The following is a 12234-nucleotide window of genomic DNA, read 5'->3' as shown; positions in this document are numbered from 1 at the left end:
TTTACTTTTACAATGTCCCAAATCTGCAACTTCTTCCAAGAAATGGATACCAACCTTTGATCTTGAAGCACCACGGCAGTCGTATTACTTATTGGCATATCATTTTGATTATGTGTTAAAGAATTGACTATTAAAAATACGTCGAGGTACAATTCATGAGTTATATAGATATTTGCATTTTTTAATGTTGGGTAAGTATATTGTTATAGGTTTTATCTAAAAGGGTTAATCATTCATTCTCATGCTAATTTTTTTAAGTCAGGGAGGTCGTTAGTTCCTTTTCAGCGATTAGTTTTAAGGGGTATGGATTGTGTAACGACCCAAAATATGACCCAAAAATTTTGTTTAATCATTAATAAAATCATTATATCAATACCATAAAATAAAAACCCATACGTCAATATCTCAAAATCATAACAAAGTATCACGAGAAAACTGTATCAAGACTGTATCAAATCATATCTATGAAAAGCTAAATCAACTCCCAGGACAAAAACTGAAGTTGTGGTGTGTGTGATGCCATCATCCCGAGCTCTTCCCTTTACTTGCGGAAGTACCTAAAACCAAAACTGAAATTGTAAGCACGAAGCTTAGTGAGCTCCCCAAACTACCACATACCATACAATAACATATAAAGCACATATTGGGCCTTGCCTACTGCATCAGACCGAGGTCCGGACTAACTGGGGCCTTGCCCCTGCATCGGACCGAAGTCCCGAACTGACCGGGACCTTGTCCCCTGCATTGGACCGAATTCCGGACTAACTGGGGCCTTGCCCCCTGCATCGGACCGAAGTCCGGAACTGACTGGGACCTTGTCCCCTGCATCGGACCGAAGTCCGGACTAACTGCATCGGACCGAAGTCTAGAACTTACTGAACAAAGCATAGCATAACATATCAACTAGCATGGACACATATACTGGATACTACATCGGGTCGTAGCCCGGAACACATAACACATAAATCCTGTTTGAGCCACGAAGGCATCAAACATACTAACTACTGCATTGGACCGAAGTCCGGAAACTACTGCTAACTTAAATGGGCCGGCATTGTGGCCTTAGACCCGTTCCTACTGGAAGGAAACTCACCTCGCGACGCTGACTGTTGAACTCCTGAATGAGAAATCCCTGACTGCTGCTTCGGCTGCTTTCCGGCTGTTATGGGAAATAAAACACTAAATCAGAATAGGGATTCTCATATGGGTAAAATGATCCTTTTACCCCTGCTATGTCATGGGTCACAATATGGCCCAAACCTTCAATTCCCTCTAAGTCCATCAATGGCCCCACTACAGGCCCACTAATGGCTCAATTTTCTATATTGGGCACAAAACCTTTTATTGGGCCTTACTCAAGCTCACTACTAATCCTTGGTCCATAGCAACTGAATTATGATGGCCACTAAGGCCCAAAGACCCTAAGTCTAAAACTCAGCCCACACCGAGGACTAAAACGCTCGAAGCCCAAACTGGCAGCGTATGCGGGGCGTACACCAAGGTACATTGAGCGTACTGGCTGCTGGCTTGTACGCGGCGCGTACCTCCTTGTACGCCCAACGTACGACCCTGTTAAGCCAAAATCTCATTAAGTGCTTAATAATCCGATCCAAAAGCTACAAATCCAAATCCTAAGTTTGTTCCATGACTTAAGCCATAAAGTTGCCTACTTGATGGCTTACAAGTCTCATAAAGGCTCAAACTTCCATAAATAACATTCTACTTCCATGGAGCTAACTAGATCTCATGCATGGTTTTATATAAGCCACAAAGATTAAAACTTTATTGCTAGAAAGATGTTTTTGAGCCTTAATGTTGGTAACCCAAGCTCCAAAACCGACTTACAAGATCAAGACTCAACCTTTGGATCTAAAAAGGTCCAAACATCCATAACCTAGATCTAGAAAGAAAAAGGAAGAAAGTTCAGAACTTTATACCTTCCTTTGATGACCAAGAGGGTGCTAAGTCTAGATTCCGGAGCTCAAGCTTCTTCTCTTCCTTCTTCACTACTTCCTCTCACTAAAACACTCACAAAAGCTTCTTCACACACGCACAAGAGAGGATATGAACGAATTAGGGTTTTATTGAGGGTGAGGAGACTGATGGGAAGACAGGGAAGGAGGCTATAATGGGGTTTATATAGCCCTTAAAGCCCTAAAATTCGGGTTTCCTCTGGCCGCATACGCTGCATGTACGCTTCTCATTCCCACATTTCATTTAGGCGTTACGCCTCGCGTACAGCGGGCTACGCCCCGCGTACGACTTATGGGCAGCCTAAGCCTTGGCCCAAAATCAAAGAGGCCCAATCCATAATATGCAATTCTATTATAGCCCAAAATATGACTTGAGAATTTAAATAAATTTATAACTCGGAAGACGATCGCTACAAATCTCCCACACTTGAATCAGACTTCGTCCTCGAAGTCCGCTTCTACTGAATCTGAAAACAATTCTGGATAATGCTCCAGCATCTCCTCCTCTGATTCCCACGTCCACTCTGAACCCTTCCGGTGCTGCCACTGCACCTTCACTAGCTGAACCACCTTGTTCCTCAAGGTCTTTGTCTTTCGATCCAAAATCGCAACCGGTCTCTCAATATAATTCAGGCTGCTATCAACTTGAATGTCCTCTAAAGGTACCACTGCTGACTCATCCACCAAACACTTCCGCAACTGAGAAACATGGAAAGTGTTGTGGATCTGGATGAGCTCTATCGGAAGATCCAATCGATAAGCAACCCGACCCACCCGGGCCAAAACCCTAAAAGGACCGATGAACCTGGGGCCCTGCTTGCCCCTCTTTCGGAATCTGATAACACCCTTCCAGGGTGACGCCTTCAGGAGAACCATATCGCCCACCTGAAACTCCAAGTCTGAACGCTTCCTGTCGGCGTGACTCTTCTGCCAACTCTATGTAGTCTCTAGTCTACTACGAACCTGCTGGATCATCTTTGTGGCCTTGAGCACCACCTCGGTGCTCTCGATGACTCGCTGACCAATTTCGCTCCAACAAATAGGGGTCCTGCACTTCTTCTCGTAAGCATCTCGAAAGGAGGACGGTCAATGCTCGCATGGTAACTGTTGTTATACGAAAATTCCGCTAACAGAAGATATGTATCTCAACTGCCACCAAAATCTAGAACACATGCCCGAAGCATGTCCTCGAGCGTCTGAATCGTCCTCTCGCTCTGCCCGTCTGTCTGAGGGTGGAAAGCGGTGCTGAAATGGAGACGAGTACCCATCTCGTCGTGAAACCGCTTACAGAATCTGGAAGTAAAATGGACGTCTCGGTCTGACACCACCGAAACAGGCACTCCATGCCATGCCACAACCTCTCGCACATAGATATCGGCTAGCTTCTCTGCCGATATGCTCTCCTGGATCGGTATAAAATGAGCACTCTTTGTCAACCGATCTACAATAACCCAAATCGAATCCACTCCACGTGCGGTCCTGGGAAGCTTAGTGATGAAATCCATGGAGATGTCTTCCCATTTCCACACTGGAATGTCTAACGGTTGCATCTTACCATGTGTCCTCTGGTGCTTTGCCTTGACCTTCCTGCAGGTCAGGCACCTCTCCATATACCAGGCGACATCCCGCTTCATGCAGGGCCACCAATAATAGGGTCAAAGATCTCTATACATCTTCGTCGCCCCTGGATGGATGGAAAATTGAGACTTATGGGCCTCGTCCATCAATACCTGCCGCACACCGCACCAGTACGGTACCCAAACTCTCCCATGAAGGGTCAACAATTGTAACACCCGTTTATTTATTAGTTAAATAAATAAGTTAATGAGCGAATAGTGGTCTGAAATAAATCAATTAATGAATGGCTTGTATCCCTAAAACAAATAATTATATATGAAAGGATGGTCTCGAAGAGCTAATTGTCACAATATTTATGAAGTCGGGGGCTGCAGGGTAACTATTAAGACTTGAATTTTAATGAATGATTTAAGATAAGGGTTATTTGGTAAATATTGGACTTGTTTTGAAAATTCTTTATGGAGGAGGGATCAAAAGTGGAAAAAGGGGCTATAAGTTTGAAAGGATCACGGGACTTAAAACCCGTCACTCTTTCCCTCCCGTTGAGACGCAAGTAACCCTAGCCTCACTCGTTCAAATCGGCCGCCATCTCCAACCTTATACCTCCCTCCAGTCGCCACCTCTTTACCCGTCGAAGTCGGAACACCAACCATCAACCATTGAGAAGCACCGAAGCATCTAACGCTATTATTACTCCAAGCTGCCGGTCGAGTGCAAACACTTCGTCGCACACCACCTCGCTGAAGAGCGCCGCCGCTGCATTTCTTGGTTGCTGCTGCTGCCCGGTTCCATTGAAGAGAAGACTTCACCGACGTGGTTCGCAATAGCATCCCGCTGCTGCTGTTCCAAATGGCGAATATCCGCCGCCACTTCCAGTTCCCATCCTCCATTCGCCACAGCAACCCAATCGTCGCTAGGTGCCGCTACATCGCCATTGCTGGAAGCGAATGGGAAGCCAAAAAGTCGCTGTGAGAGGCCGAGATCATCGCAGCCGCCGCCCATGGCCGTCAGATCCTGTTTTCGCTACTCCTTCGTCACTGAGGAACCACGACATTGCTGCTGTTGGGTTCTAGTCGGAGGCTAGGCACATTTTGTTGTCATCGTTTGCGGCTGTCTTTCGGAAATCACTACACCCCGCCGACGCCTCCATAAGCCACCTGTCACCGTGAAATGGTGGCTGGGCTAGTGGTCTCGTGAAGCTGTGTGTGTGTTGCGATGTTGTGCACGAGTATTGGGATGATTTAGAGCTATAGAAGCGTTTTCTGGCCGGAGATCCGAAGAAAACCCCACTGCCACCATCGTGAGGTGGTGGCTACCACCATTCGCCGTTGCCGACCACCATAGGGTGGTTGTGCATGTTTAATTAGTGTGTGTGTGTGTGTGTTTATTTGTGAGTTCATTGTAAATTGTAAAGCAATTGGAATAATGAAAGGAAAAATCAAACCACCACCATAGGGTGGTGGCTGCCGCCACCGGCCGCCGTGTCGGGTGGCAGTGTGCTTTGATGGTGTTTGGACTCGTTTGGACGATTGGACAAGGGACTAAAACCCTAATGGGCCTTGAAACCTTAATGGGCCCAATGAAGCTTAATGGGCTCTAATGGGCCCAATAAAACCTTTATAGGCTTAATAATATTTCAATAGGCTTAATAGGCCCAATAAAGCCCTAATTGACATAAAAGGCCAACAAATTGATAAATGGGCTAATATTTGAATCGGAAAACCATAATGCCAATAAACCCTAATTTAGGGAATTAATCGTGACACACAGGAATTATTTAATAATTTGGAATATTAAATAATAATCAATGGTGGAAATTAATCTAAGCAATATTGGACTTAATGGATTAAGTCCTTAATGGATTATGTCCTTAATGGGTTAAGTAGGAAACTTAACCCTAATCATCATTTTATGTGAAACCCTAATTTCACTTGGGTTTATTGTTGGGCCTTTTTTTTGGGCCTTGATGATTGGATTATAAATGGGCCATCCAAGATCAAGCAAATGAACTAGAATAATTAATGGGCTTGGTGGTAAGGCCCATATGAGGAGTTGGGCCTGATTTGGAAAATTGGGCCATAGCTTGGGCCTTTATGATTATATGGTGTTGGGACTTAGAATGAGACCATGTTTAGGCCTAGGCCCAATTTGGAAAATTGGGCCATGTGTTGAGCTTTGATTTCCTAGTTGACTTTGGGTCTACGGGTTGGGCCTTGGGCTTGAATAAGCCAAGCTTGGGGTAATGTAATTATCCAAAGTAAGTGTTTATGGTTATGTAGTGGGACCCAATTATTAATTGGGTGATGTTTTGATATTGACAGATCGGGAATATGTCATCCAGTAGCTGGGGTTGAGTCTGCGGGACTTCAACAGTGTGGGATTGTGTCTACGGGACTTCAGCAGTGTGAGGTGAGTTACCTTCCAGTAGCGGTGGGTCTACGGCCACAATGCCGGCCTACCGGTAGGATTGTATGATAGATGCTTGTCTCTGTGATATTCATCTAGGTTTGCTACTACCTGTGATATGTTATTGTGCTAGTATGATATGATGCTATGTGCTAGTGACAGTAGGGGGAGATAGTCCCCCAGAACACCGGTCGATAGGGCCGAAGGGGCGGTCATGCCCAGCCATGCTAGATAGTTTATGAGATATATGTGTTATGTGGTAGTGGTAGGGGTGAAATAGTCCCCAGTATCCGGTCGAGAGGACCGAATGGGAGACCAGCACCCAGATATGCTAGTCAGTATCCGGTCGAGAGGACCGAAGGGGATGCAAGCTCCCAGATATACTGGTCAGTATCCGGTCGAGAGGACCGAAGGGGAGACCAGCACCCAGATATGCTAGTCAGTATCAGGTCGAGAGGACCGAAGGGGAGGCAAGCTCCTAGATATACTGGTCAGTATCCGGTCGAGAGGACCGAAGGGGTAGGTCGGGCACCCATATATGCCTGACAATATTTGTATGTTATGTGATTGTATGGTATGTGGTATGTTGGGGGAACTCACTAAGCTTCGTGCTTATGGTTTTCAGTTTTGGTTTCAGGTACTTCGTGTTTAAAGGAAGGGAGCCGGCTTGATCACAACGCATCACACTATGGTTTTCCGATCTTTGGGATTACACTCTGATATTATTTTATGATAACACGTTTGATTATTTCTACTTTGGTTTTGACATGACATGATATTACGGATGTTATATTACACTGTTGGTTTTATAATGACGTATTTAAAAATGAAATTTTTGGCCTGTATTTTTGGGATGTTACAAGTTGGTATCAGAGCCTTGGTTTGAGGGATTCGGGCACGCTCTAGGGTGTGTCTGAACTCAAACTAAGGACTTGGTATGAAAATTTTCAAAAATAAAATCATTTTATAAAAGTAGTTTGAAAAGAGAAAATAACTTTTAAAAGAACAAGGTGTGTGATGCGTGCAATCAGCCGAGCTCAAGTAAGTCTTCCCCAAGATATCCATATATGTTATGAGATGTTATGATATGATATGCTTATGAGAACTGCATGCTAGATTACGGCTAAGGATCTAGGAGGATGCCTTATATGCCTATTATATGTGCTTGTAGACTTGCATGCTAGTACTGATCAGTCAGTGATAGGATAGCTTGTTTAGGTTATGCCTGATTGTATGAGCATTTTAATTGCATGTGCAGATTCCTGATTAGAGGATAAAATGGTTTGATTGGAATATGATGGTTAGATTTTCCATTGTCTGAATGCTGCTTGCTTTGTGCTTTGTGGGACTCTTAGTGACGTGAGTTAGCCATTAAGTGAATATGCTAAGTCACATGTGGCACAGGCTGGATAATCTCAAAGTGATAGATTTGATCCTATTGCGCAACTCTTGTTTGAGTCTAACCGTTATAGGGATGAGTCTGTTACTTGAAGGATTATCTGATCTTTGTTGCATGTGGCTATATTCATGAGGTAGCTAGTTGACATTACTGGGAATCTTTCAGCAGTTGAGGACTAGGTAAGTTCGGGAACCTAGGGAAGCCTAGGATATATTTCAGTGAGTTAGTAGTGAGGCTCAGTTAGACTTGGGTGTACCAGTTGAGGAAGTGACTTGGAGGATCCGGGAGGATTGCTGAGAAAAGTATGGATAGGTGTGGAAGGTAGTATTGGGCCCGTACTACTGAAAGCACAGAATCCATACTCGAATCAGTGAGAGTCTTGGAGAATCTAAGAAGCTTTAGGGAAGAGTTTGTGACCCAGTTTGGGGACAGAGGATGTTCCAATTGTTGTAGCTTAGCCATTGGCAAGCGAGCTAGTGAGTGTGACAGGGTGTCAGACCCTGAAGGATATGATTTCTAAGAGTTGCAGATGTGGGATCGATTTGGGAGCACCCTGGAAGGAAAGGTGTGTGCCAGATGCATATAGTAGGGGTCTCGGGAAGAGACCCATGATTTCTGATCATCGGGTGAAAGGCCGGCAGGGCCTGAGTTAGTGCAGTGCATACGAGAAAGTACACGAGGGAGTTTGTCACTCCAAGGGTTTAGGCTGCTACAGGTGTGGCAGGGTTGGTCATGTCTGCAGAAGGTGACTAGTATTTCCCCAAATGTTGCGAGTATGTCATCTTCTATTGCTACTAGATGGATGTTTGGGATACGTATCGCGTTGGAATTGTGAGTGAGTTTGAATAAGTCAGACCTCGGGTCGGTTTTTCTGCTAGTGCTTGGGTTACCAAGGATCATATATGCCATCCTGCATGCCGAAAGGTCCTTGATGAACCCAAAGAGAGACGCATCTTGAGAAGTGGGTTCCGCGCATACCGTTATCATTTCGGATCCTTGTCGGGATCTATGCAGGAGTATTATTTAGGGGATACTTGATCAGGGTTGGAGTGATTGTTCTCCAATGAAGTCAGCGTTCAGAGGTTCTATCATTGTTCAGGTATGGTCGGAAATTGTTTATGGATGAACTTTGGAGTTCAAGGCACTACCGCTGATAGGACGGAACTGATGATAGGAAGAGGGTAGTGTCAGTCGCGGATGTTAGATGCATAAGTGGTTGGTCACTGGATGATCAAGAGAATTGTATTTTCGCATGAGCTGTGTTCGGTTAGAGTTCAGTCGTACTGCAAGATTGGGAGTGGGAATGAGGATTCGTTAGCTAGAGTGAAGATTAAGGTCTTCAATTGACAGCATGATAGATGGATTGAGGTGTCTGACTAGATCAGATTTCAAGAGTACTCATCGAGATTTCCGAGGATGGGAGATCTCAAGGTTTAATCGGCGATTAAATGCTAGCATTGGCAGGCACAAGTTGTCATCGGCGGGATGTTAGAAAGCGAGAAGGATTGGGAATCCTTCAATTCTCAAGTAATGTGAAGGCTTAGTCGAATCTAAGTGGGGGAGAGACTTTTTATAAAGTTCTCCAAATGTGAGTTCTGGTTACGCGGGGTGCAATCTCTTGGGCACCTTGTCAACCAGAAGGGTATTCTAGTTGATTCGGCCAAGATAGAGGCCATGATACAGTCGGAAATTCTGAGGTCTCCATCTGAGATTCAGAGTTTCCTGGGTATAGCAGGTTATTACCAGAGATTTACAAGGGAATTCTCCGAGATTGAGGTTCCTTTAACCAGACTGACCAAGAAGTCGGTGGCCTTTCGTTGGGGGCCTGAGCAGCAGGCAGCCTTCGACACTATCAGGCTGCGTGCGAGGTATCGATTCTCACCCTGCCAGAGGGTGTAGATGATTTTGTGGTTTATTGTGATGTTTTGATCACGGGAATGGGTGCGATACGGATACAATGGGGTCACATGATAGCAGGTTTTGGGAACCAGGTTAGAGTTCCGGTTAGGACTCAAGTTCAGTGGTGTGTTAGGTCGAATGCGTGTTCGACCCGGGTTGGAAAGTGTTGTAAGACTGCGAGGGTAGCCGTAGCATTCACTAGCGATCAGGTAGTATGGAAAGTGTTGTAAGACTGCGGAGGTAGCCGTAGCATTCACTAGCGATCAGTTAGTATGGGAAGTGTTGTAAGACTGTGGGGGTAGCCGTAGCATTCACCAGTGGTTAGTTAGCATGGGAAGTGTTGTAAGACTATGGGGGTAGCCGTAGCATTCACTAGCGGTCAGATAGTGGTAGAGTGTCGTGAGACTGCGGGTGTAGCCGTAGCATTCACTAGGTTGATAGATGGCATGAGCGTGTTGTTAGAACGTGGAAGGAACAATAGTACCCACCAGTTCGGGTGCAGCAGTGAGGATATGGAAACCCACAGATTGGAATTCAAAATTTCCTAAACGGATTAGATCTGGTTGAGCCAGTGATACGACTGTAGGAGTGCCACTACAGCTGTGGGATTAGGGAAGCAATGGACTGTATAAGATTGCTTGTGATATAAAGCTACCATCTGTTAGGTAGCAATCACTTTTAGCCTGTATTTGGTGACGTCAGGGTTTGACATATGGACCCGATCGGTTGGATCAGGAGACTGTTAGAGTTGCAATGGTATGTCAACTAGTGGCAACTAGTTCCAGAGAAGGATTTCGTTCAGAAGTTGTGTAAGACGACAAGGTGGGAGTCCTATTAACTCCGCAGCCGGGCTGGAACCTGATATTTCAGATGATGGGTGAACAAATTGAGACCAGGGAGGTCTCGGTAGATTTTGGAAGCCAGTCTTGTGGCAACATACTACTTCAGGCAGTTCAGTGTTCGGGCAGTTTCTGCGTTTGGGCAGTGTTAGTATTTATCACTCACAACGGGATCAGCTGAGCCTTGGCCAAGTATAAGTGATCTGCAGGGATAATTGGGTATGTGAACCTGTTTTATAGTGAGAACCTAAAGCTATCAAAAGTTGAGTAGCATGTTGATGGATGAACGAACTGGATTCAATGATAATGATTCGGTATGAGTGGTCTGTCGAGGAATTAGACCATCTCGAGATAGTAGATTCAAATGAAGTAGATGTGATCCTGTTGCGAGGAATTCGTTCATATGAGGATATTATGGCTTTACGAAGATTGGTCACAGCTATCGTGGGAAGGCTAGGGTGAGCCCAAGATGGTGATCATGCTACTAGAGTGGTTGGGCAAGCAAGGAATGGTAAGGAATGATTTCGAGGACGAAATCTAATTTAAGTGGGGGAGAGTTGTAACACCCGTTTATTTATTAGTTAAATAAATAAGTTAATGAGCGAATAGTGGTCTGAAATAAATCAATTAATGAATGGCTTGTAGCCCTAAAACAAATAATTATATATGAAAGGATGGTCTCGAAGAGCTAATTGTCACAATATTTATGAAGTCGGGGGCTGCAGGGTAACTATTAAGAGTTGAATTTTAATGAATGATTTAAGATAAGGGTTATTTGGTAAATATTGGACTTGTTTTGAAAATTCTTTATGGAGGAGGGATCAAAAGTGGAAAAAGGGGCTATAAGTTTGAAAGGATCACGGGACTTAAAACCCGTCACTCTTTCCCTCCCGTTGAGACCCAAGTAACCCTAGCCTCACTCGTTCAAATCGGTCGCCATCTCCAACCTTATACCTCCCTCCAGCCGCCACCTCTTTACCCGTCGAAGTCGGAACACCAACCATCAACCATTGAGAAGCACCGAAGCATCTAACGCTATTATTACTCCAAGTTGCCGGTCGAGTTCAAACACTTCGTCGCACACCACCTCGCTGAAGAGCGTCGCCGCTGCATTTCTTGGTTGCTGTTGCTGGAAGCGAATGGGAAGCCGGAAAGTCACTGTGAGAGGCCGAGATCATCGCAGCCGCCGCCCATGGCCGTCAGATCCTGTTTTCGCTACTCCTTCGTCACTGAGGAACCACGGCATTGTTGTTATTGGGTTCTAGTCGGAGGCTAGGCACATTTTGTTGTCATTGTTTGCGGCTGTCTTTCGGAAATCACTACACCCCGCCGACGCCTCCATAAGCCACCTGCCACCGTGAAATGGTGGCTGGGCTAGTGGTCTCGTGAAGCTGTGTGTGTGTGTGTGTGTTGCGATGTTGTGCACGATTATTGGGATGGTTTAGAGCTATAGAAGCGTTTTCTGGCCGGAGATCCGAAGAAAACCCCACTGCCACCATCGTGAGGTGGTGGCTACCACCATTCGCCGTTGCCGGCCACCATAGGGTGGTTGTGCATGTTTAATTAGTGTGTGTGTGTGTGTGTGTGTTTATTTGTGAGTTCATTGTAAATTGTAAAGCAATTGGAATAATGAAAGGAAAAATCAAACCACCACCATAGGGTGGTGGCTGCCGCCTCCTGCCGCCACCGGCCGCCGTGTCGGGTGGCGGTGTGCTTTGATGGTGTTTGGACTCGTTTGGACGATTGGACAAGGGACTAAAACCCTAATGGGCCTTGAAACCTTAATGGGCGGTACAACTATCTTGGAGAAATCCTGGATGAATCTCCTGTAGTACCCTGCCAAACCTAGGAAGCTCCGAATCTCAGATGGAGACTTCGGGACCTCCCACTACATCACGGCCTTTTCTTAGCCGGATCAACCAGTATACCCTTCTGGTTGACGAGATGCCCAAGGAACTGCACCTCACGCAACTAGAACTCGCACTTGGAGAACTTCGCGAAAAGCCTCTCCCTCCTCAAGGTCTCTAGCACCTCCCTCATGTGCTCCTCATGCTACTCCTGCATATTGGAATAAACCAAGATGTCGTCTATGAATACTATCACATACCGATCCAGCATCGGCCTGCATACGCGGTTCATG

The sequence above is a fragment of the Lactuca serriola genome, chromosome 1, assembly GCF_051521515.1.
Source record: "Lactuca serriola cultivar US96UC23 chromosome 1, Lser_US96UC23_V15, whole genome shotgun sequence".
NCBI classification, from domain to species: domain Eukaryota; kingdom Viridiplantae; phylum Streptophyta; class Magnoliopsida; order Asterales; family Asteraceae; genus Lactuca; species Lactuca serriola.
Note: the sequence above shows the minus strand (reverse complement) of the source record.